The sequence below is a fragment of the Cololabis saira genome, chromosome 10 (genome assembly GCF_033807715.1).
Source record: "Cololabis saira isolate AMF1-May2022 chromosome 10, fColSai1.1, whole genome shotgun sequence".
NCBI classification, from domain to species: Eukaryota; Metazoa; Chordata; class Actinopteri; order Beloniformes; family Belonidae; genus Cololabis; species Cololabis saira.
The window spans coordinates 2,304,269-2,328,532 of record NC_084596.1 but is presented as its reverse complement, the minus strand read 5'-3'; the positions used below and the strand labels follow the sequence as shown (position 1 = coordinate 2,328,532).

The window sequence follows — 24,264 nt, the reverse complement described above, 5'->3', positions numbered from 1 at the left end:
AATACTGCAGTTAGATATATACATTGTAATATTAACTTGCATCTGTAAATTAGTAATTGGGTTTGATTTCCTGTAACAGAACTTTGCTTCATTGGCATTTCTTTGGAAATGGAAGTGAAAGTAACTTTGTTCTTGAGCATAAAAGCTGAGGCTCGATATTGTGCTGGCATTAGCAGGAGGATTGCACCCTTCTCTTCTTCTCTTCTTCTCTTCCTCGCTACACCCGCAACTTAAGAGAACATATTTTGAGAAGTTTTTGTTTATTCCTCAGTTATTTGCAACGACACATCTTCAATGTGAAAGGTGTTTCTTAAGGTAAATAATTTTTCAGTTTTTATGTTCTCCTTTGTTTGATCTTATCTTACAAAGGTTTAATTGACTTAATTACTGACAACTATGTACATTACTATTGATAATTATTTCATATTTTTTTTTAATTGTTTCTTAGAGAAAGGTTTGAAAACAGAACAAAAGACTAAAATAGGACCCAGAAAAATGTTAGAAGACGTTTCTCAATTATGAAGGAGGTCATGGATGCACCAGATGCCACGAAGGAAGAAGAATCAAGTTTATTACAGCAACCAGACAGTAAGTATGACTGATGCAAGAAGAAAAGGAGAAATTCAAGAAAGATTTGCAACTAAAATCCTGCTGTAGCGTCAACACAGATATTTTCTTTCCTCTGTTAGATGCCGGACAGACAACGCGAACAAGAAAAACCACGGATTCAACAACAGTCGAAACAAGTAAGAAAAACGTAATTAATTTGATTATACAATGGAAGCAGCTTTTTAATTCTTAGCAAAATGTATATGAGGAAATAAATCACCTTATATTTTTTAAGAGGAAGAAAAGAGCATGGTTATGAACTAAAACTTAAGTTTTTGCAAATTAAAGTTTTCCACTATTGAAATAAAGACGTGCTTTGCTTTGTTTCAATAAGAACAAAAAGCACAAAATGCACAAAGTTTTAATCAAAGTTCATGAAAATTATATGAATCTAATCACAATACTTTAATCACGTTGTAACTCCAAAATAGACGTGAAGCTCTCTCTCTCTCTCTCTCTCTCTCTCTCTCTCTCTCACTCTCTCTCTCTCTCTCTCTCACTCTCTCTCTCTCTCTCTCTCTCTCTCTCTCTCTAAGGGCCCGATTTACTAAGATCCTAAATAAAGAGTACTAAATTGCGTGTGCACTGAAAAAGTTTGCGCGTGCTGTTGTTGTGTGTTTTGCGGGTGATCAACTAAGATTGCGTGCGCAATTGATAACAGGTGCAAACAGCAGTATTTAAATGAGGTGTTGCGCGTCTTACGGTTTGCGGCGCAAACTTTGCGCCATGGAGAGTCTGGATGGAAAGCAGGATATAGTCGCAAGCGCAAAATGAAATTTGACGAGTTGGAGTTAGAGATATTAGTGGAAGAGGCAAATTGTTGTGCCGTATTCAGCACCCCTGCCGTGAAAAGCACCCCCTCGTATATTCAATGATAAGTAGACCAAGAAAAAAAACAACACACTGACACTTCAATATATTTATATATACACACTCAAACAAACACATACTTAGGAGTTTATATTATATATATTTACAAATATTATGGAAGACAACACAGTAAGCAGGCTATTAATTAATCACATCAATAACCATTTACCCGATTTTTGTTATGTGTGACTGTGATTGCGGGAAAGTATGACTATTGTGGAATCCATGAGCGCATTTAAACATGAATCATTAACACAAAACTGGACGCTAAACAGAACATGACACGGAATGAGAATATCATTTTTGTCAGACGAGGGGGTGCTTTTCACGGCAGGGCTGCTGAATACGGCACAACACCGGGGTATGACAACTGCAGAACAAGTATAGGCGCACAATGAGAAACACTTTTTTCTCCATGAAAACACGCGATTTATTTATTATCACAAATAAAAAATTAATGTGCCTCCTGTGGCAACCTTTTGCTGAATAATACTCGATTTAACATTCAAATAAAATATTTCTCCTTTTGCATGAGATTAGCACCTTCCTTTCGAACGTATTAAATACAGACGCAATCACAATCCCCGCAAAAACTTTCAGGCTTGGTAAATCTCATTGCGCGTGGTAAATGGACCAATTTGCATCTTCCCCTCCCAGTATTTAGGATTTCTGGCGGGTACGCCCCATATTGATTATTCATCAGGGCAAAAGTACTAAATGAATAGCTTGTGCTATTTTGCGCATTTGAGAGGCGCAGTCCTCTTTGCACGCTGTTAGTAGATCAGCTTGCACTTTGGTTTGCGGGTGATGTCAAGTTTGCACACGTTTTTACACACGCAAACCTTTAGTAAATCAGGCCCTAAGTGTTTTATAACTTGGTCAGGTGAAATTTGTTGCGGTAGCGGGGCTACCGGCTCAGGTGAGCGGTATGCCTGTTGTAAAAGGCGGAGAGGAGTTTGAAAAAGATGACGCGTCGACATGCTGTCAAGCTTGTGCCCGCAGTCAGCTGTTCAGTTGAGGAGGCCAGTTTGGCAGTTGGAGGGGTGGTGGGGTACGACAGTGTGAAGTCTGCGTCCCGGATGAATGGAGCAATTGTCATTTTTTTAGACAGTACGACTAAAGTTAATGATTTGGTTGAAGCAGGTGTAATTATTCGCGATACTTTTACTCCGGTTCTCCCACTGGTTAGTCCGGCAAAACTGATAACTATTTCTATTTTCTAAGTGTTGGCTAAAGAACTGTCACGGTACGGACAGCTTGTGTCCCCGATCAAAATGATATCTTTGGGCTGTAAATCCCCCCTTCTGAAACATGTAGTGTGTCACCGCAGGCAGGTATTTATGGTTCTTAAGGACAACGTGAAAGATCTGAACCTGTCTTTAAATTTTAATGTGGATGGTTTCATTTATATGATTTTTGCTACGTCGGAGACCATGAAGTGTTTTGGTTGTGGTGTGGAGGGGCATTTAATTTGCTCCTGTCCGGAGAAAAGGGGCGAGCAGCCGGCTACTGCCCCTGCTGCTGCAGTGAAAGGAGCGTCGGGTTCGGATCCTGGTGAGGGGCCCTCGGCTCCGGGGGAGCGGGCGAGTCCCCCCCTGCGCAGCCCCCCCATGGGCGCTCTGACGTTGAGGTGTCAGGGAGGACGGAGGAGCAGCGACAGACAGAGGATAGTGAACAGGGTGATGAGGAAAAAGAGCCAGAAAATAATAAAGATGAACAGACTGAGCATGAGGGCAGTTCAAAAAATTAAGCTATGGTAGCTGAGGTTGAACAGGATGAAATTGATATCGCACTGTCTGAAGATTTGGAAGACGAGGATATGTGTGATGATGATTTTCTTGAAGTGTTGCAAAAAAAAAAAAAGGAAACGCTCAGAACGTATCCTGAATAGTTCGAAGGTCAGTAAAGTCATTGAGGATCATTTTAAGAGATAAAAGTGCTCTCTCAATGACTCAGGAGGATGAGCAGGGTCGGTATTCTCCTGTCAGTATTCAAAAGTTTCTGCAGGGGACTAAGGGAGCCCGGCAGGTAAAAGTGGAGGACTTCTTTCCAGATTTGAAACGTTTTGTTGAGTCAGCTAGGCCTTTGGTGAAAAGATCAGGAAACTTTGCAGATGATGTTTAGTCAGACCAAGAAATGTATCGTTTGAAGAAACTGATACTCAAAGTGAAAACACAACTAGTTGAAGATGATGAAGATTTTTAAACCAAATAACTCCTGTTTTTTTTCTTTTCTGTGGGTTTTCTTTTTTGTCTGTCTTCTCAACCTCTCTCTCTCTATGTGTGAATTTAAAGTGGGAACATTAAATTTGTATGGAGCTAGGGAGGATACTAAAAGAGCTTCTTTTTTGAAGCTGATGGAGATAAAGAAAATTGACATAATGATGATACAGGAAACGCACAGTATGATAGACAATGAAAGTGATTGGAAGAAGGAATGTAATGGGGATGTCTTTTTGAGTCACAAGTCTAGGTGCAGTGGAGGAGTGGGGATTGTTTTTTCCAGGAGTTTTTTGCCCTCTTCTTGTGAAGTAGAGGAAGTCATTAAGGGCTGTATGTTGAAAGTTAAAGCTCAATTTGAGCAGGTCACTGTAAATTTTATAAATGTTTATGCACCAACTAGTGGGGTGAAGAGAATGGCAGTATTGAATGTTTTATGTGACACTGTAAGGATGTGTAGTAGTGATGAATATTTGTTTTTAGGAGGAGATTTTAACAGTACCAAAAATCCAAGATTAGACAGGAACCACCAAGAGCCTCATCCTGCTTCATCACGCAGGTTTAGACAGCTGACTGAAACGCATGAATTATCAGATATATGGAGGACTTTCTATAGAAGTCACAGACAGTACACCTGGAGCCATTCAAAAGACAACAGGCTATCTTTGGCAAGGTTAGACGGTCTGTATTCCTTTAGACACCATGTGAATATCTTTAAGAGTTGTTACATCAATCCAGTGGGTTTTTCTGATCACTGTCTGGTTTTTTGTTCGGTTTTTATTAAAAATGTGCGTTTACGGAGCGCCTATTGGCACTTTAATACTGCACTGCTCCGGGATAAAGTTTTTAGAGCAGCCTTTGAGTGTTTTTGGGCTACACGCAGACAATGTAAGTCTAACTTTGCTAGTGTACAGCAATGGTGGGATTTCGGAAAAGCACAGACTAAACAATTATGTCAGCAATTTACTCGCAATGTCACTAGGGATGTAACTAGATCTGTGAGGGACCTAGAGACTGAGGTGGTGGAATTGCAGACTATGGCTGATTCCACAGGAAATGGAGGGTTTTTGAACTCCCTCAAGTCCAAAAGGTCAGTTCTAGCCAACCTGCTGGGCATTGCAGCACAAGGAGCTTTGGTCAGGTCACGCTTTCTTGATGTCTCACAGATGGATGCCCCCTCTCGGTTTTTTTTGGTTTAGAAAAGAAAAATGGACAGAGCAAGATCATTCACTCCCTGCGTTCCGGCAGCGGTGCTACAATCTCGGATTCTTCTGAGATCCGTCAGTTTGCAGCCGGGTACTACAAGGATCTGTACAAGAGTGAAGCAACAGAATTTTCTGATAAATGCAGCAGTTTCTTTAATGGTCTCCCTCAGGTGGATGCTGGAGCCAATGAAAAACTGGGGGCTAAGTTGTCTCTTGAAGAACTGCATAAGGCCCTGATGAGCCTACAGAGCGGGAGAACTCCTGGCATTGACGTTCTCCCTGTGGACTTTTACAAGTCTTTTTGGTCTGTGCTGGGCGGGGACCTCTTGGAAGTTGTCATCAGCAGCCTGGAGAGTGGGCAGCTGCCTCTGAGCTGCAGGAGGGCTGTTGTCACATTGCTGCTCAAGAAAGGAGAGAGGTGATGGCTTCTGTGATTCATAGTGACCAAACATACTGTGTGCCCGGCAGGCTTATAAGTGATAATGTCACTTTAATTTGCGATGTCTTGGAGGTTTCTGGCTCTTTGGCTGTCGATATTGGTGTGATTTCGATAGACCAAGAAAAAGCTTTTGACCGGGTTGAACACCAGTTTTTATGGCACACTTTAAGTGCTTTTGGTTTCAACCCAGGTTTTATAGCAAAGGTCCAGGTGCTCTATAGTGACATTGCAAGTGTTTTGAAGGTTAACAGAGGTTTGAATGCCCCTTTCGGTGTTCAGAGGGGGGTCAGACAGGGCTGCGCTCTCTCCGGCATGCTCTACTCGCTAGCCATAGAGCCCCTGCTTCATAAAGTGAGAGGAGAATTAAATGGAGTTTGTTTTCCTGACTGTGATGGGTCTTTTAAAATGTCTGCATATGCTGATGATGTCATTATCATGGTAAATTCTCAGGAGGATATTAATGTGTCGGTAAATGCTGTGAAATTGTTTGGGTGTATGTCTTCTGCCAGGGTAAATTGGGGAAAAGTGAAGCTGTAATGGTAGGAGACAGGCTTAGGGATCGGCTCAGGCTACCTGGTGGTTTAGTCTGGAAAAAAGGGGGACTAAAATATTTGGGAGTTTTTTTGGGCAATGAAGTGTTTCTGCAGAAAAATTGGGATAATGTCGTAGAAAAGGTTAAAGGTCGGCTACAAAATGGAGATGGATTTTACCTAAAATGTCCTATAGAGGCCGTGTTCTTGTGATTAATAATCTGGTTTCTTCTGCTCTCTGGCACCGGTTGGTCTGTGTTGATCCCCCGGCTTCTCTTTTGTCACAAGTTCAAAGGGTCTTAGTGGATTTTTTTGGGACAAGTTGCCCTGGATAGATCCATAAAATGTTGTAGACAGAGAACTGAGGCACTTGTGAGGGTAAGATTAATTAAAATACCTTTATTGGTGCATGGCTTATCTATTAAAAGCGTCTCTACGCGTTTCAGCCAAACTGGCCTTAGTCAGGACAAAAGTGAAATGTTTGTCAGACAGCTCAATTCACAGTTAAATAGATAATTGCAGACAGCTGCTCAGTGTGAGCAGGTAGGAGGTCACATGACCTGAACAGCAAGACCTGCCAATGACAAGCAGAGGGTGAGAGACTCTGTACAAAAAGAAAAAAATACAAAATCACAGAGTCAATACATCAACATTGCACATTTAGACATTACCTAGTCAATTCAACAAATCAAAAATGCATACAACAATATAAGTATTGAGCCTAACAAGAGACTAAGGAACCGTCATCAGAGTCAATCTTAAAGGACAACAGAACACACCAGAAGGACTAGATGCCTTATCACATTATTTGGAAGAGAGGCATCCAGAACAGATGCCCCCTGCTGCCTTTATCCTGCAACTGGCTGAATGGACTTTACATAACAATGTGTTTCTATTCCAGAATCAATTTTTTAAACAAAGAAAAGGTACAGCAATGGGAGCCTCTTTTGCACCGAATTATTCAAATCTGTTTATGGGAGTATGGGAAGAAACGTTTGTTTACTCTGACATTAATGTTTTTTTGGATAAAATCATTTGGTGGGGAAGATATATTGATGATATCATTTTACTCTGGTCAGGTTCAAAAACTGAACTTCTTTCATTTCATTCATATTTAAATAACACTAACAGAAATTTAAAACTTAGTCTTGATTTCTCGCCATCTGAAATACATTTCTTAGACCTAAAAATCCTCTATGATCCTCAACAATCAAAACATTGAAATGGAAACTTTTCATCCAAAACAGAGCAATCCAATATTGCATCCAAATGAAAGTTGAGCAACGTCATAGAAATTTGTCAATCATCCACTTTTTGCACCACTTTCATTTCCATAGACCAAGCAATCCACTATTGTCTCCACATGACAGTTGAACATCACTGAAACGCGTCAATTATCCACTTCCTTCTCCGCCACTTTAATGTCCACAACAATCCACGTTCACTCCGCAGAAATGCAACACGTGAGAGACGGTCAGCGGCATCAATGAGGAATCACAGCATCCATATCCATCCAATATTGCAGCGCAAGTTTCAGACTGCATCCAAACAAGAACCAGCTCACAGCATGAACAAACTGCGTTGGTTACACATACCGTGTTTTGCTGCGTTGCGATCCGTCCGTTCATTCATTCCGATTTTTTTTTTTTACTCACGAGTTATTCCAATGTGGCTGCGTGCTCAGACTTTTGCGTGGTCTTATCCAGCTCGGCATCAGAAGAAACTGAAAGGCTCCAGGCATGGAAATCCGTGGATTTCTGTTGACAATGTAAGGCGACTATCTTCCAAAACAATTAGTCGCTGAGAGAGTACTGGCTGAGATCTGTCCGACACGCTGAATCCAAGAAACCGACATGAAACAGTAGATGCATTCTTTGGTTATGTATTTGTTGGCCCGCAGTTAAAAGGACCAGCAGTTAAAATATTTTACTTTCAAATGACAGATGGTGGCTTTCATTCAATGGATGTTTAATTATATTGCATATGCATATAATGCTTATATTTCGTATGTTTCGTATATTGCGTAGCCTATATTGCGGTCAACAGAAATTATCAGCTCCTCTCTCTCTGACAAACAAAACCGCAATGACAAGCAGGTGTGGGTGATAACATGATTGCTTCACCCCTCCCAGTGACAGATGCACAGACACACCTCCACACACATACACACCCACAACTTCCCCCATTGGCCGAGTGACAGATGTGTAAACAAAAAACACTCACCCACACTAGGCCAGGGGTCCGTTTCACAAAGCAGGTTTAGTGAAAACTCTGAGTCTGTTAACCCTGAAATGAGGGAAACTCTGAGTTTTCCGTTTCACAAAGGGAGGTAACTCAAACCATAGAAAGAGAGGTAACTCTAGCCTGTTTCACAAAGAGAGGGAACTTAAGCTCTCGGTCAGTTACCGTAGTAACAAGACTGTCTGAACCTAACCTGGTCAGTTACCGTAGTAACAGACTCTCTGAATCTAACCTGGTCAGTTACCGTAGTAACAGACTCTCTGAACCTAACCTGGTCAGTTACCGTAGTAACAGACGCTCTGAACCTAACCTGGTAAGTTACCTTAGTAACAGTTAGACATGTTTTGTTCCTTGGCTATAAACACAGAAAAATTGTACCACATGTTCATTTCAAACCGAGTCTTGGGTTGTTTGACTTCATACCACTTGCGGATTGGTATGGCCGCTACTAATTTATTCTCTCAGGGCTCCATTCATTCTCTCATCCAGATTGTGGTCAAGAGGACCACAATGGCCATGATGATGAGTGGAACTCTCATGATGGCAGTGAAAGGGGGCACGACCCGTGGCTGGTGAGTAGGCGTCAGGTTAGTTCTTCGGTGGACAAGGGTTTTGATATCGTCCGACTTCCGGCCTACTCAGGGTCTGGAAAGTGTTTTACTAGTTTGCAGTGTGACTGGTGAACCCACGTAGATCGTTCAGTAATCTTTACTGATGTCGGGGTCGTGATCTGGACAACGAAGGGGCCGTCCCAACGGGGTGATGACCACGTCTTTCGTTTCACCACTCGAATCAGGATCTGGTCACCTGGTTTCAGCAATTCCTGTGTAGGAGAGAGAGGAGAAAGCGGCAGCTTACAAGAACTTTGAACATCTTTTTCAGCAAAGAATTTACTCATCCACTTTGAGAGTGGATCTGCCTCTTCGGTTTTCTCTTGCCATGGTTCCCCTTCCCATAGAGGGAGTTGGAACGGGCGCCCATGCACTACCTCAAAGGGCGTGAGGCCTGATGGGTTTGGGACGATTCTCATGTACATTTTGACTAATGGCAGGCATTCAGGCCATGGTTTTCCAATTTCTTCCATGGTTTTCCTGAGCCTTAGCTTAACAGTGCCATTAGTTTGTTCCACTAGGCCTGCACTTTGTGGGTGATAGACACAGTGGTTCTTTAGGCTGATACCTAGATGTTTAGCCATGTTTTGGAGTACAGTGTTCACAAAATGTGCACCATTATCACTCCAAATTAGTCTTGGAATGCCATGTTCTGGAATTATGTGTTTGCAAATGGCTACAGCTACTGTGAGTGCGTCAGCTGTTTATGCCGGGACTATTTCAACTCACTTGGATAAGGAGTCAATTAACACTAGGCAATACTTTTGCCCACTTCTGGACAGCTCAATGAAATCCATATGGATCACTTCAAATGGATAGGTCCCTTGGGGACACTGACCTCTTTTAGGACTCATATTGCCTTGCGTGTTGTGTCTGCAACATGTTAGACAGCTCCTACAAACATTTTTAAAGTAGGTATTTAGACCTGGTGATGTATGGAATATTTCATGTACCATACTCTGCATTCCTCCTGTTGAGACATGAGACTTCCCATGGCTAAATTTACCAGATTACCAGGGGGAACAGATTTTTTGAGAGTACTGGTTTGTCTTGCACTACTTAGAGGCCTTCTGGAGTTACAGTAGCACCTTCATTTCGCCAAATGTCTTTTTCTCTTTGCGGAGCATTGTTTTGCATGTCAATTAAAATTTGAGTTGGAATAGTGTCCATTTGTGTGCTTGTCATGATGTCAGTTGTGGTTTTTTGAGCTGCTGCTTTGGCCGCTTCATCTGCTTTGGTGTTTCCTTTGGTGATTCTGTCGATTCCTTTGGCGTGAGCCTTGCATTTGCATACTGCTATTTCTTTGGGGAGCAGTACTGATTTGAGGAGTTCTTTCAATAAGGCTGCATGTTCCACTGGTTTCCCTGTGGATGTCTTCATTCCTCGGTTCCATTGGGCGGAAAATAAATGGAGAACCGAGTCTGCATATTGGGGAAGACGGGTATATGTGTACTTGTGGCCTCCAAACGTGAAGCCGAACCAGTGGCGGGCCTGTCGGTTCAGCGGGATGGAGAAGAAGGCGTTGCTGAGGTCTACCACGGTAAAATACTCTTGTTGGGGTTTTAGCTCGTTCAGCAACGTGTATGGATCTGGTACACAGGGGGCCCTTGACTGGACAGCAGTGTTGACATGTCTGAGGTCATGGACTAGTCTCCATGTTCCAGTTTCAGCCTTCTTGACCGGAAAGATGGGGGTATTACACTCACATGTGGGATCTTCAACTAGAACACCTGCTTTCACCATGTCTTCAATTACTGGTCTTATTCTTTCAACTGCATCTGGTTTTAATGGATATTGTTTTACTCTGGGTCTATAGGAGGTCTTAGGGGTGATGACTACTTCCTTGGATGTAGTCATAAGTCCTACATCAGTCTTTGATGCTGACCACAAGGTGGCTGGGACACCAGGGAAATCTTCTGCAGTGTGGCAGATGAGGTTATGTTGTCATTCTGTCAAATGGGTCTTCGTCTGTGCCACGGTGGTCCAGTTGAGGGCTGTTCTCTTCACTAGGCCATATTCTCTGGACTCATATTCAGCAGTTATTGGTGTTTGTGTCCACTTCCTTTCTGGCATGCTCTTAAATGTGAATGCTATTGGGCCTAGGTCTTTCCAGCGTCTTCCTAGTTTTCTGGAGAGGGAGATGTGTGGTGTGGTGTTTGACCAGAAACACCATAGGGTTCTTGCTTTGGTGGGCATACTGACTGTAACCCATGCATCTCCACCGGTGGTGGTGAACAGGTGGTTAACTGTGAGCGTTTGGGGGCCCAAGTGTTCAAACTTGTGGTCGTACTGCTCGTCTCCAGGTCCAACTCTCATGGTGACGTGGAGGGGCCACTCGGTTTGATGTTCACCTTTTACTTCACTGATTTTGTCTTCCAAGGCGCTTACTACTGAGCCGGGACCCCCATGTATGGGGTCCAGGGAGTAGAACTTTTTTGGTTTTCCGGTCCCATGGATCACATGGATTTTGGTCTCATCACCTGGATCATCAGTGGCTTTCCTAACTTCTATCCCATCGTCAATCGGGATTAGACTGATCTTCAATTTCAATAGATCTCTCCCTAGCTTACTTAGCACAAACTCAGTTGTACTAACATCTCCGTCTTCGAAATCAATTGGTTTGGATCACTTCAGTAGACAGGTGTGGCCCCCCGTGGCGACTACTGTGATCAGCTTCTTTCCTGGCTCTACTCCTGGAGCTTTATCTTTCAGAACTGATTTGTCGGCACCGGAGTCACACAGAAACCTTATGGCGTTTCTTGAGGGGCCTAATCTTAGGGTGTGATATGGCTTCTTTGGATCTGATGAGTTGAGAGAGCACAATTGGGTCAAGTTGAGGATGTCAACGGGGGTAGGGGTCTCGTTGTCATCATCCTCTTCTTCCTCCACTGGATCCTTTTGGCGTCATTCTTGGTGGTCGTCGGGATGCGGGTTATGTGGTGGTGGGCGCTTCCCTTTGGGAGGCTCAGGGCAGTCTCTAGCGTAGTGGCCTGGTCGGTGTCAGTTGTAGCATTTGCCATTAAAATGTCTTGGTCCTCTTGAGCGTTCTTCTCCGGAGTGGTCGTGCTTCCTGGGGGATCTTTTATCTTCTTGGTAGAGAACTTCTTCTTCTTCTTGATGTTTCCCTGAATGGGTCAGGGCTGCCGGAGCTTGGGTCAGGGCGTGGATTTGGGTGGTGGGGGTGGTTTTCTTCTTGTGGACTGACTCAGCATGAGCAGCCCATTCCATCATTTGTGCCATGTTCTGGGTGCGATAAGTGAGGCAGTGTTTGGCGATTAAACCTGAAATTCGTGGGAGGAAGTCTGCCATGATGCTATGCTGTAGTTGTCTTTGGTAAGCACTTTCAGGATCCTGGTTTTCCTCCAGTCCACTGTGGGCTTTGAAGATCTCTTCCATTCTTCCTCTGAACACATGGACATCTTCATCGTCCCTTTGGGCGGTGTTATTGATTCTACCGTAATCTGGGGCAGCAGTCCAGGCGTCGCGGACTCGTCTCATCACTTCATCCACCTGTCCTCTGAGGGGCATCTCCTGGTTGTAGAATGTCGTTCTGGTTATCCCTTGGGTTAAAATGTCCTTTAACCCTCGTCCAGTTGTGGCCCAAGCTGGTTCTGAAAGCTCTTTCTACCTCGATCCCATTTAGACCCTATGAATCAAAGAGTAGATGGAAATTTTCGATCCATTTGCCGGGGGTGGCAGTGGGGTCTCCGAGGCCATTGCAGGCATCTCTGCATTCGGTCTCAGTCCACAAGCGAAAAACTGTCAGGGTCTTGTCCAGGTCATCGTCAAGACCATAGTCGGGGTTGGCGACCTGGACTAAGGGGTAGAGCTGGGATGGGGGTGGCCCAGGTTGAAGTTGAGCGGGTGGATATGGTTGTGGGTCTTAATAACCACTTGAGACGGTGAGTAGAGGGTAGAGCCTGTCTTTTTCTTTCTTTCGCTGATTTCTGGTCTGTACTGGTGAAAAAGCCTCGTTTCTTCCATGAGCTGTGGCTCCCTCTGGTGTGTGGACCACAACTCTAGGTGAGGCGTCATGTTGTCTGACTTGTCTCTAGACTGTTTTGATCCTATAGACCTCCCTGAGCTGACTTCACTCGTTAATAGAGCTAAGTCAACCACATGTATGTTAGACCCCATCCCGACTCGACTATTCAAACATATTTTTTCTCTTATTGGTACGACAATACTGGACCAAATTAACTTATCCCTAAGTTTAGGATATGTACCACAGGTTTTCAAAGTCGCAGTAATTAAACCTTTACTTAAAAAACCTTCTCTTGACCCAGACACCTTAGCTAATTATAGACCAATTTCCAACCTTCCATTTGTGTCTAAAATTCTGGAAAAGGCAGTTTCAAGCCAGTTATGTGACTATTTGTATAGAAATGATCTGTTTGAAGTCTTTCAGTCAGGGTTCAGAATGCATCATAGCACAGAGACAGCACTTGTTCGAGTCACGAATGACCTCCTTATGGCCTCAGATAAGGGATTAGTGTCCATACTGGTTCTACTGGACCTCAGTGCTGCTTTTGACACTATAGATCATGGCATTTTACTGCACAGGTTAGAGCATGTTGTTGGGATTAAAGGGACAGCTCTATGTTGGTTTAAATCATACCTATCTGACAGGTTCCAGTTTGTTCATGTACATGAGGTTTCTTCAGAACAGTCAAGGGTCTGTTATGGTGTTCCGCAGGGTTCAGTGCTAGGGCCAATCTTGTTCAGTTTATACATGCAGCCGTTGGGAAGTATAATCCAGAATCACGGCATACACTTTCACTGTTATGCTGATGATACGCAGCTCTATTTGTCTATGAAGCCGGATGAAACAGAACCGTTAGTTAAACTTCAGGCATGTCTTAGGGACATCAAGGACTGGATGTCCAGAAATTTCCTGCTTCTAAATTCAGATAAAACAGAGGTTATCATTCTTGGTCCAGAGCATCTTAGGAAGGGATTAGATGGTGTTGCGATGGCTTCCAGTGCAACTGTGAGAAATCTTGGTGTTATTTTCGATCAGGATTTGTCGTTTAAACCATATGTCAATCAGGTTTGTAAAATAGCCTTTTTCCATCTCCGTAATATTGCAAAGATTAGGAAAATCCTCTCACAGAGTGATGCAGAAACACTAGTTCATGCGTTTGTATCTTCTAGACTAGATTACTGTAATGTGTTGTTAGCAGGATGTCCAAGTAATTTGCTGAATAGGCTCCAGCTGATCCAAAATGCAGCAGCACGAGTACTGACAGGAATTAGCAGGAGAGACCACGTCTCTCCAGTGTTAGCGTCGCTCCATTGGTTACCCGTAAAATTCAGAATCCAATTTAAAATTGTATTACTTGCGTATAAAGCCCAAAACGGCTTAGCTCCGCATTATTTGCAAGACCTGATAGTGCCTTATGTTCCTGGCAGAGCTCTCCGTTCTCAGAGTGCAGGTTTACTTGTAGTTCCTAGAGTATCTAAATGTAGATTTGGAGGGCGGGCGTTCTGCTATCAGGCGCCACTACTATGGAACCAACTTCCAATCTGGGTTAAGGGGGCTGACACCACCTCCACCTTTAAAACTAAACTTAAAACATTTCTGTTTAGTAAAGCCTATAGTTAGTGTTTAGTAAACCTCTAGCTGGTGTTGGTAAATCTCTAGGTAGTGTAAACTTTAGTGTGTCAGAGTCGCTCCTGTGGTTTCTTGTGCTGGCCCCCCCTTCTCCTCCCTTTTCTCTCTTTTGTCCATGTTGCAGCATCCTTTGCCGGACACCGGAACCTGCAGGTGGTCGTGGGTGGCTTGTAGCTTGCATTACGGAGCACAAGTCTTTCCCCGACCCTGCACCCCAACCTGGGACTTGCTGATTGGGCCGGAGCTTCGGGAGCTGCGTGCTGGCCTGCGGTCCCCACCCCTGGTCATCCCGTTGCTGGCCCCCCCTTCTCCTCCCTTTTCTCTCTTTTGTCCTGCAGGTGGCCGTGGGTGGCTTGTAGCTTGCATTACGGAGCACAAGTCTTTTCCTGACCCTGCACCCCAACCTGGGACTTGCTGATTGGGCCGGAGCTTCGGGAGCTGTGTGCTGGCCTGCGGTCCCCACCCCCGGTCATCCCGTTGCTGCTTCCACCTGCCTGCTGTGCTGTTGCCGTCCCTGACCCACCAGTCTGGCCCTCGGCAGGAGGGTCCCCCCTGATGAGCCTGGTCCTGCTCAAGGTTTCTTCCCTCCTAAAGGGGAGTTTTTCCTTGCCACTGTTTGGCTTAAGGTTTTTCTCCCACTAGGGGAGTTTTTACCTGCCATTGTTTATGTAATAACTGCTGTTGTGGAATTTATCAAACCAGTTCAGAAGTCCGCTTTGTGGTTTTTATGAGGTTTTATTGAGCCGGCGGTGAGCATGTCTACACAGGCCAGAGGTCTGGTAGAAATGCTGACCTCGAGTGAGGTTGTAATCAGATTCTTATACAACAAGGAGTTTAACAAATGCAGGAATACACGAATCAGGCAAGAGACAAAAAGTAATTTACAGTCGGATGTGAATCGGGCCAAATGTCATTATCAGACATTTGGCATGACTGACACAGACCTCCAAATCACCCCATGGGGTGCTCTCTTGATTCCTGTCTGTTTGAACCAACTTCCAGGTGTCGGGATCTGCCCGGGGGGTAGGAAGTTGAGTAGCAAGTTGGAGCTTCCTCAAAAGGTCTTGAGTCCAGTTCAAAGCCCTGCAGGAGGTAGGACTGGGGCGACCTCCCCCTGCAGGGGGCCAAGCTGTCAAAATTCTTCATCACTGCTCGGGGGTCATGTTCTGGGTATGGGTCTCTGTAAAGCGTCTAGAGACAGCTCTGTTGTATTAGACGCTATATAAATAAAAATTGAATTGAATTGAATTGAATTGTGGAGGTGGAGCCAGCACTGGGATTGGTTGTGGAGGCGGAGCCAGCACTGGGATTGGTTGTGGGGCGGCTCCTGGCTCGCTGAGCGGTGCGTGGGCGTGCACTTGTCTCCTCATCTGCTCTGACCTTCATCATGGCTGCAGTGTAGCTTTCCTTCTTCAACATTTTTCTTTTTTTCTTTGCTTCACGATCTGCCTCTCTCTGTTTTGCTTGTACAATCCACACTTCAATATTCTTCAACTGTTTCCGTATTTTATCACCTGCTTTGCCATTTTTACCCTCTCTTCATGCTGCAATGTTCTTTTCATTTCAAGCAGATTAGAAGTGTCAAATTTACCATCAAAACCATGTTTCTTATGCCATTTTTTCACTGGTTCGCAACTTTCAGGAAAACGTTGCATCATAAACCATGTATCTGGCGGCACTTTTTTGCTGGAACTTTGTTTCAAATCAGTTTTGCTTTTAGTCTTAAATGTATTTTTTATCTTTAATATCTTTAATATCTTTAACTTTCTTTCAGCTCATAAGTTTTGTTTTAATAATTTGGTTTTAGCGCTGATTTATTTAGTGAGCAATTGAAACTTTTACTTCATATTTTTAGAAACCGCAATATTATCAATAGACAGTTTCAATCATGAACATTTAAACAAAAAACTTTAGACAAAAAACAAACATTAGACAAAAAAGAACATTAGACAAAAAAATCAAAAAAACATTCCAATAGAAACCACCTCACGTTTTTCTGTAATATTACTCTAAAAATCCCTCACTTGTATGTCATCACAATGGGTCCCAGACCCGTGGGCGTTTGATCCTGTTTTCACTAACCCCAGATTAGCGGCTTTAAAGTCCCAGACTTTTTCACAGTGGGTCCCAGACCCGTGGATCAACACCCTGTATCACTAGCCCCAGACTAGTATATACGGAATTTCACTCGTATTTCACCATAAAATACTTTAATTCAATTCAATTCAATTTTCAATTTTATTTATATAGCGTCTAATACAACAGATGTTGTCTCTATACGTTTTCCAGAGATCCAGAACATAAACCCCCGAGCAATTATTACATAAACAATGGCAGGTAAAAACTCCCATAATGGGAGAAAAACCTTAAGCCAAACAGTGGCAAGAAGAACTCCCCTTTAGGAGGGAAGAAACCTTGAGCAGGACCAGGCTCATAAGGGGGGACCCTCCTGCCAAAGGCCAGACTGGGGGAGTCGGGGACGTCAGCAGCACACAGCAGGCAGGTGGAAGCAGCACCGGGATGACCAGAGGGGGGGGGGCGTCAGCAGCACACAGCAGGCAGGTTGAAGCAGCAGCGGGATGACCAGAGGGGACCGCAGGCAGGTGGAAGCAGCAACGGGATGACCGGGGATGGGGGGGCACTACTGACTCTAACACACTAGAGTTTACACTACCTAGAGATTTACCAACACCACCTAGAGGATTACTAAACACTAACTATAGGCTTTACTCAACAGAAAGGTTTTACGTTTAGTTTTAAAGGTTGAGGTGGTGTCAGCCTCCTTAACCCAGATTGGAAGTTGGTTCCATAGTAATGGTGCCTGATAGCAGAACGCCCGCCCTCCAAATCTACACTTGGATACTCTAGGAACTACGAGTAAACCTGCACTCTGAGAGCGGAGAGCTCTGCCAGGAACATAAGGCACTATCAGGTCTTGCAAATACTGCAGAGCTGAGCCGTTTTGGGATTTATATGCAAGTAATACAATTTTTAATTGGATTCTGAATTCAGTTGGTTCTTTTATTCTTGTTTTGATTCATGCCTGTTTTAGCTCAGGGTGTTTTCCAGCTCCTTTTAAACATGCTATCATGCAGCCATTAATGAAAAAGCCAAATCTGGACCCCTCCATTCTTTCTAACTTCAGGCCCATCTCTAAATTGCTGTTTCTGTCTAAAGTGTTGGAGAAAGTAATTTTTATTCAGTTAAACTCATTTTTAGAAAATAATGGTATTCATGAGAAGTTTCAGTCTGGTTTTAAAACTCGTCATAGCACTGAAACTGCTCTTTTAAGAGTGTTCAACGATCTAGTTTTAACTGTTGATTCTGGTTGTGCTGCTATCCTGGTGACCTTAGACTACACCTTTGATACTGTTGATCATAGGACCTTGCCCACGCCTGGAAAAATCTGTGCTGCTTCAGTCATACTTGACTGACAGGTCTTTTTCTGTCCACTTGGGTGATTTCTCCTCCAGTGTGGCCCCTCTTACTTGTGGGGTCCCCCAAGGCTCCATTTTGGGTCCATTATTGTTTTCTTTATATATGCTCCCTCTGGGCTCTGTTCTCCGAAAGCATGACGTTTCTTTTCATTGTTTTGCCGATGATGTCCAAATCTACCTTCCTTTAAAATTAAAGTGTAAGGACTCTCTGCAGCCTCTACTAGCTTGCCTTAAAGACATTAAGGTTTGGATGGAACAACATTTCTTGAATTTAAATGAAAATAAAACAGAGGTTATTGTGTTTGGACATCCGGCTGTTTTAAATGACTCTGTTGATGCCCTGGGCCCCCTTGGTTCCAAAATGAATTATTTTATTAAAAGCCATGGTGTTACTTTTGATAGTGATTTTAAATTTGATAGACAGATTGGGTCTGTAGTAAAAGGTGAATTTTTTCAGCTAAGGCTCCTGGCCAAAGTAAAGCCCTACCTATCTCCTAAAGACTTGGAGAGGGTCATTCACGCTTTCATTACATCACGGCTAGACTACTGCAACTCTCTGTACACCAGCCAGAGCACTGAGGTCGTCAAGTCAGTTGCTTTTGGACGTCCCTAAATCCAGGCTTAAAACTAAAGGTGACCGAGCTTTTGCGGTGGCCGGCCCTAAGCTGTGGAATAGTTTGCCACTGAATATTAGGTCTGCTCAGAACCTAGAGGTTTTTAAGTCTTCTTTGAAAACCTATTTATTTTCGTTGGCTTTTGGTGTACGATAAATAGTTGCCTACATTTTGTGAGAAGTGATTGTGCACTTTATGTGTCTGTTCTTTGCCGCCTATTTTCTACTTTCTATCTTTTATTACTATTTCATTGATCATTCTAGCATGTTAGTGATTTTATTGTTTCTACATTTTGTACTGTATTTTCTTGTGGTATTGTTTCATGTTATTGTATACTGTACAGCACTTTGGTCAACCACGTCGTTTTTTAAATGTGCTTTATAAATAAAATGGACATTGACATTGACAAATATTTTAATAACTGACTTTGTCAGAAAACTTTGAAAGTTGAAAACTTTGGGAACTACCTTAAAGCTGCAGCACGACCATTAATTAATTAATCAATTAATTCAACCCAGTTGATGATAATCAATGCAGTCCTCCCCATCCCTGTTCCCACATTCTGTTTGTTGATAACCAGCTCTCCTGGCTTTGTTGAACTTCATTGAACTTGGTTCATGGGTTCAGATAATCAACAGTTGTGTTTAATATTTATGAGGTAGCTGCTTGATTTTAAACACTAAGCTCCTCTTGTATCTGCGGCAGTTTAAGGGCACGAGGCAATTATTTTATAAATATTTCCTGTATCTCCACAGAGACCGACCTGGAGAGCCTGCTGGAGGATCTGGGGTTGACTCCGTTCTACAGAGAGAAGCTAACACTCAGCAAGATCCTGGAGATTGATGAGAAGACCATCACTGATGCTCCTGTCAAGAGTAAATCAGATCTCCCATGGTATTTTCTAAAGAAACTGATGATGGTTAATGTGACAGCTAGAAATTTGAAGTGCACATCAGCTTATGAGTCAAAATGTAATGATTCATCAGGGACTAAGTTAAATTTGCGTCATCTACTTGACAGTCCAAACACAGGTGAACCACTAAACCCTCTCGACATAATCACTGCCCTCTTTCTGTGTTCAGATGCTTTTGTACAACAAGAAATGGCACTAAAAATGTCGATGTGTCAGTTCTCTGTGCCTCTGCTGCTTCCCAGCTGTGATACAGAACAGTGTACGCTCATGCTGTGGGCCATGAGAGACATTGTCAAGAAGTACAGACCTCCAGCTCTTTCACAATCCAAGGGTTTCATTGAAGAGAGAATAGTTGATTCTCAAGTTCCAATGATCTCTTTTGTGAGACTGGGTAACTGCTCCTTGTCAAAGTCAGAGATCCTCAATAAGCTTCTCAGCAATTCTCCCTTTGTTCACCACAACATGGAGGGAGGTAACAGTTCAAAAAGAATATCAAACGGACTGACAGAAATCACCTGGTACCTTCCTGGTGGGAACACAGACATCGATCTTTTCAATCAACCAGTGGCTGTTGCTAATCTTCATGGGGACATTGCTTCATTTGAAACACAATACTCCTTTCTGTGTCGGACATCTGCAGGAGTTTTTGTGTTCTTTGACCATTTGGACTCTGAGTGCAAAATTCTAACAAACCAAAACCAGAAGGCTCAAATCTTCTTGGTGGGAGACAGTGAGAGCAAGAACTTCAGCTTAGAAACACTGGAAAACGTAGCAACTGCTTTAAACATGACTGAAAGCAACTGCATTTTAAAGACAAAACAGCAAAACATTGCAGATTTTATCAAACATTTGAGGAAAACAGTCCATGATGTAGTTGAGAACCCCCAGATGAAGATGCCAATAGCAAATATGGCTGACATTGCTCATGAACTGGGAATCCTGGTTTATGAAAACTCTCCAGAGTGTCAGGCTGGAAAGAAAAACGCAGATGCCATTACAGAAGAAATTCAAGACCTCCTTCAGTACAAAGAACAACAACTTCCTTTGCAAGGCCAAATATGGAAGGAACTTACTCACTTAGAAAAAGAGGAATTTCGCCTTCAAAAACTTGGATCTGAGAACATAGAAATGTACAAAAGTCGACTTCGGGAGCAGGGGAAGGAACTTCGGAAAAAGCAGAACTCTTATGATACGTCAACAGCAATGATGTGCTTCATCACTGCAATATCCAGCCCAGGAATAGAAAAGGTGTTATTTCCTGAAATGGATGCGAATGAACCTTGATAACATCTCTTGTTCAAAACTCTCCGCACTAAGGGAGAGGTACAAAGAAAAGTGCAAAGATTCTGCAAACAAACAGGAGGCGAAAGACATTGACAGACAACTTTCCAACAGCTCTCTGGGGACTGAACATTTCTTCCGTGAAATGGGTCAGATCTATGAAGCTTCCCTCTCACTTCCAGAAACAGACCCATCACGTCAACAATTTCAACACCTGCCCAAACTCTGTGCACAGTTGCTGCTTGATGGGTTTCCTCTTGAACTTGTTGACGGAGATACATCCAACATACCGCTGAGATGGGTGAGTGACGTTCTCACTCAGCTGAATCACTTGGTGTCCCCAAAGAACAAGATACGGGTAGTTACAGTTCTTGGAGTTCAGGGCACTGGAAAGTCCACTCTCCTGAACACCATGTTTGGAGTGCAGTTTGCAGTCAGCAGTGGTCGATGTACTCGGGGGGCCTTCATGCTGCTCATCAGACTCAATGGAGACGTCAAAGGGAAATTTGGCTGTGACTTCATGGTGATCATTGACACCGAGGGCTTAAAGTCACCAGAACTTGCTCAGCTGGAACACAGCTATGAGCATGACAATGAGCTTGCGACGCTTGTGGTGGGGCTGAGTGATATCACCATTATCAATATTTCAATGGAGAATTCAACTGAAATGAAGGACATTCTGCAAATAGTGGTTCATGCGTTCCTCCGGATGAAGGAGGTGGGCCAAAAACCAAAATGTCAGTTTGTTCATCAAAACGTTTCTGATGTTTCTGCTCATGAGAAGAACCTACGAGACAGAAACCTGCTCCTGGAACAGTTAAATGAGATGACCCAAGCAGCAGCCAAAATGGAAAAGTGAGAGGAGAACAAAAGCTTCACTGATGTGATGGAGTACAGTCCAGACACTGGGAACTGCTACGTTCCTGGACTCTGGAATGGAAACCCACCAATGGCACCAGTCAATGTGGGATACAGCCAGACTTTATACGAGCTCAAGAAGAACATCATCCAACAACTGGGAGAGTGTGTATCTGCTAATGATTTGTTGGCGTTTAACGAGTGGATGAACAGTCTGTGGAATGCTGTGAAGCACGAAAACTTCATCTTCAGCTTCAGGAACAGCCTTGTAGCTGACGCATACATGAAGCTCTGCACAGAGTTCAACAGATGGGAGTGGGAATTCAAGAAAGAAATGTACAGCTGGATTAACAACGCAGAAACGAAGATTTCCAACTTTGGTACAGTTGCTGCAAAGTCTCAAACATCTGATATGGAAGAATTCCTTACTCAGTTAAAACATGAAGCATCCACAGAGCTGTCTAAATGGGAGAAGAAGCTCCTTGACAATCTGGAGGAATACTTCAAGCAGACAGATGGGCATGTCTATCTGGTTGAAGGATACAAAGAGGAATATAAAAACAGTGCAAAAAACATTCGCCGAGAATTGGAAAATTCTGTCTTAAATCAGCTCACAGCAGCAGCTGATATCAAATGGGGACAGAAAGAAGTCGACAAAATAAAGGAGAATCATACAAAAGAAATAGAAAAAGCAGTAGGTGAATTAATTACAGAGTGTCGAAAGAAAAAGGTCCAAATGACAGACGAAGAGTTAGAAAAAGAGTTTGATAAGATGTGGAGTGAAACACTGAGGAAGATGTCTTTCTCTGGACTAAAACCCACAGATGTCTTCACAGACGTGAGCCACTATCTGAAAGGAAATGTTTCACACAAGGGGAGTCATGCATCTGAACTGCTGAGTGGAGAAAGCCTCGAAAAGTGTGGGTTGGAAGCTTTCAAATACAAACCTGAAGCAAAGGGTGAAACACTAACAAACAAATTCAAGGGTTGGTGGAATCGTGTAAAAGCCAGACAAAAAGTGGCTGACAACATCATAGCTGCTTGCCAAGACGCTGTAACAGAAAAAAAGAAAAGAAAAACCAACTACCACAATACTTACATCCAGGAGATCCTTCGCATCATTGATGAAAAGCTGAGCAATGCTGATGTTGACATTGAGTTTGAAGTTTCTCTAAAGCAGCACATCTGTGCAGATGCAGCCAGAAAGTTTAAGACAATGCAAGAAGACTTCATACAAGCAAATGACCCCAACATCCTTCTGGATAACAACAAGATAAAGTTCTGTGCAGATTTCAAAGATGTTTTCCACGAACGAGACCATTGCCAGAAGAAGGCTGAAGAGTTCACAGAACAATGTCTGAAACCTGCTGTTGAAGACTTTGTCTACCGTTCTCTTGGTCTGAATATCACCGAAGAAATGATGAGAAGTAAAGCGTTCAGCACACGAACCTCCTTCCAGGGTTCAGTTCTGATGGATTTGCTGTCAAAGGAAGACTTCGACAGCTATCGGAGCTGCATTTGCAATTATGAATATTATGTATACACATGGATACTTGAACAAATAAAGAAGCACTTCTCAGGTGCTTCTAAAACATCTGGCTTTGAGGAAGAACATCTCAAATCTAGCATCAAAAATATAAAGGATGCCATGAAAAAGGCCAAATCAGAGAAGAGTGCTGACCTGAAGACATTTGTTGAACACATCTGCAAAGAACTCGGTGATAAACTGGTCATTTCCCAGGATGCTCTTGGTGCCTTCATGATCCTTAACAACGCTGACCGGGAGCAGTTTGCTGGTTGGTTAACTCAGTCTGTGGAGAAGATGGAAGAAACTCTTAAGAAGAAGTTTGAAGACACAAGCTTTAAGAGATAACTAGAACATCTCCGTGTGAATCCTCAGGCTGAGCTTTTCACCAGAGTGGTCGGTTGTGGGAAACAGTGTCCGTTCTGTAAAGTTCCCTGTGAAGCAGGAGGAGGCAAACATGAAGAACACTTTGCTTCCCTGCATCGACCACAAGGTCTGGGTACCTACAAGTTGGTCCGTTCAGAAAAACTTGTAACTGACATTTGCACATCTGCTGTGATCAGTAAGAGCCGCTTTCGCTGCAGCGAAACCAAGAATGAATGGCATCCTTACAAGACTTACAGGAAAATCTACCCAGACTGGCACATCCCTCCTGATCGGAGTCTTGAGGCATCAGACTTCTGGAAATATGTGATGAAGAAGTACAACAGCCAGCTGACATTCCTGGATCTTGGAAGAAAATTACAAAACAACAGGCAGAAACAAGCCTACAAAAATCATTTAACCTCAGCTGATACTGATCATATTCAACCTCAGTCTTTGAGGGTGAAAGTGAACCTTCCACTCTGGATGTCGTGTCCTTTTAATGTTCTTAAAGTTTCTTTATAAACGACTTCAAGTTTGGTAACACATATAGATAGGAAATCAAAAAGGTTTAGAAATACTGATATGGAAAAACTGATGGATGTGTCTTACTTTTATCTACACTTGCTTATAACGATAAAAAGTCATCCGATTTACTTTTTTGTGCAACTATTTCTTGTCATTAAATCATTTCTTACATTCTTACAATATTTACCAAATCAAATTAAAGATTTTATTTAGTTACTAAAATGTTGAATGACGAATTTTATTTTTATTTTTACTTTTTTTGTTAAAAACATTTTCTTGTGATTGAGTTTATTCTTATTTTTTAACACTTTGGGAGCAGCAGAGGTTTTAAAAGTAAACATGATATTCACTCTGTTACGCTGAAATGAAATTTTAGTTTTAATACAAATCTCACATTATGAAATAAG

General features: G+C 42.9%; 1 pseudogene; it reads left to right on the top strand.

The window, feature by feature from the left end:
* Window positions 1-454: 454 nt before the first annotated feature.
* On the top strand, window positions 455-24,050 carry LOC133452305 (up-regulator of cell proliferation-like; annotated as a pseudogene).
* Window positions 24,051-24,264: the final 214 nt, after the last annotated feature.